General features: G+C 53.8%; 1 protein-coding gene across 4 annotated transcripts in view; it reads right to left on the minus strand.

The window, feature by feature from the left end:
* Window positions 1-1,994, minus strand: part of LOC100740686 — a 28,022-nt gene that overhangs the window by 19,389 nt on the left and 6,639 nt on the right. Inside the window, exon 1 of one of the 4 annotated variants that reach the window (XR_002947936.2) lies at window positions 1,259-1,994. This exon is cut by the window's right edge and continues 1,801 nt beyond it. The exons of the other annotated variants lie outside the window; for them this stretch is intronic. The gene's annotated coding sequence lies outside the window, so the exon portion shown is untranslated. The remainder of the gene's footprint in view (window positions 1-1,258) is intronic. 4 annotated transcript variants of the gene reach the window in all.

A 1,994-nucleotide genomic window follows, 5' to 3' on the forward strand; every position in this document is an offset into this window, starting at 1 on the left:
TCCGCACCGCTTCGCGTTTCGCTCGCCAGGTAGCCGAAGCAATTTCGAGAATAATAAATAATCGCGCGGCTGCTAAGGCTTATCGCGCGACACCGCGAAAAAAATACTGCCAACTGGCGTATCTTTCGCTTTGGAGCATGGCTGGCCGATGCACGGATAAACGCGGATCCATAATTCCTCTTTCTCTTTTCCCAACGCGCGTACCATCCGTAATTAATGAACACCGTGTAGAATAGGGAGAATTATTGCTCGCTTACGGGCGCGCGCGAGTTCTTTTATGAAAGGGCCCGAGATTGAAATCGTGCCCACGGATGCGCCGCTCCCGCGGAATTTATGCTCGGTCCATAAAACGGAGAAAGGAATGCGTCACTGGACACATGTCGCGCCACCGGTCTTCCGATTCGACGCAACAATGTCGCCTCGTATTTATCACCGATGCGAGCCGTGGAATAAATTGTCGTCGCTTTTAACATCGTTCCGCCGGTGCTCGTGTCTCTGCGCAAAGTTTTCAAGATATCGCATCGTCCGAGCGAAACTTTTACTCGACGCTGGCGATCTACCGTGCACCGAGAACAGTCGCAGCCCCGTGCGTATCAAAAATCGACAAACCATCGACGTGACAAATTTTATAATCGCGACGAACACGGCAATTTAAACGCGTGATTAACGCTGTGTGTGTGTGTGTGTGTGTGTGTGTGTTTGAAACGGTTAACTCTACAATACCTATTCGCGGATAGCGTGTAACGATGCATGTTCTCGCCGCGTACCGATGGTAAAGTTCAAGGCAAACTTCCAATAACTCGAACAAAGACGTTCAGCGGAAAAAAACGTGTGACGCAATAAAGCTCGATGCGAAAAAAGAAGAGTGAAAAAAGCGGGATTGCGAACCCGGCCGAACGTTTATGCGACAAACATGGCCATAATAACGACGACGCGATGACTCGACGGACAGGAAAGCGAACGGAAAACGCGAAAATCCCGCGAACACAACGTCTCTTTTTCGAGAGCTGCAACACGAGCTGCGACACGAGCTGCGAACAAAAGCGAAAAACCAGCAGCGGAGACGCTGCGCTCTGGAATCTCCTGCTCTCGTTTCTCTCCCTGTTCCGCCTTCCTGCGAACACCGCGTCTCTTTTCTCGCCTACCGTAGCCACCGCTAATACGACCGGACAACAATGCGGACCCGTCCGCATTGCACGCGTCCGACCGCTAATTCCACGCGTTTCTTTTTTTCGCCCCCAGTCCGTGTTGCTCTTACCGAGTCACACCCTGCCCTCGCCTCCTCGCTTCTGTCTCTACGCGCCTAGCTTCCCTTCTCTTCTCATCCCCGCCCCACCTTTTTCCCGTTCTTCGAGGCGCTCACCCTTCGACACAAGATCTCGACCAACCGTCCCAGTGGCCGAGCCTGGAATTGGATTTCAGGAAGGACTTTTTGCGACCTCCGTCCCATCTGCTTGGCACGCTTCCGTGTGTCGCGTTTACCAAATACGACGAGAGCTACGGCTCGAGAAAGGAAGTGGAAAAAACGAGATTCGTCTTCGATCGTACACCGCCTGGATGAAAATCCCACGCGGCTGATCGGAATGGAAGGCTGATCGGGATGGAAGGCTGATCCGTGTCTCGAATCGACGAGCCTAAATCGTACCGACGCCACGGAGACGCGCGAATCGCACGGCGCGTTCTCCGTCATCGAACGCCGATTCCAGCGAACGTAACTCGATTTTCGGACAACTTTCCATCGGTGACGAAACCGGCACGAAACGGTCTCCGGCGGATCCAGCCCCGGCGGATCCAGCCGCCGAATTACGTTCGATGGACGATAGGGTAGAAACGGTCGTACCGGTTTCTCGACAGCGGTTTCCACGATCACCGGTACCGGAGGACGGTCGCTCGTACGCGCTTTTTCCCCGCGAATTCCACGGCCGAGGAACGATAATCGTCCCCCGGATAACGATCTAATTCGGGTTTGTCGTTGGTCCGAACGCTATCGGCTC

Source organism: Bombus impatiens, unplaced genomic scaffold (assembly GCF_000188095.3).
Source record: "Bombus impatiens unplaced genomic scaffold, BIMP_2.2 scf_4010, whole genome shotgun sequence".
In the NCBI taxonomy this organism is placed as follows: Eukaryota; Metazoa; Arthropoda; class Insecta; order Hymenoptera; family Apidae; genus Bombus; species Bombus impatiens.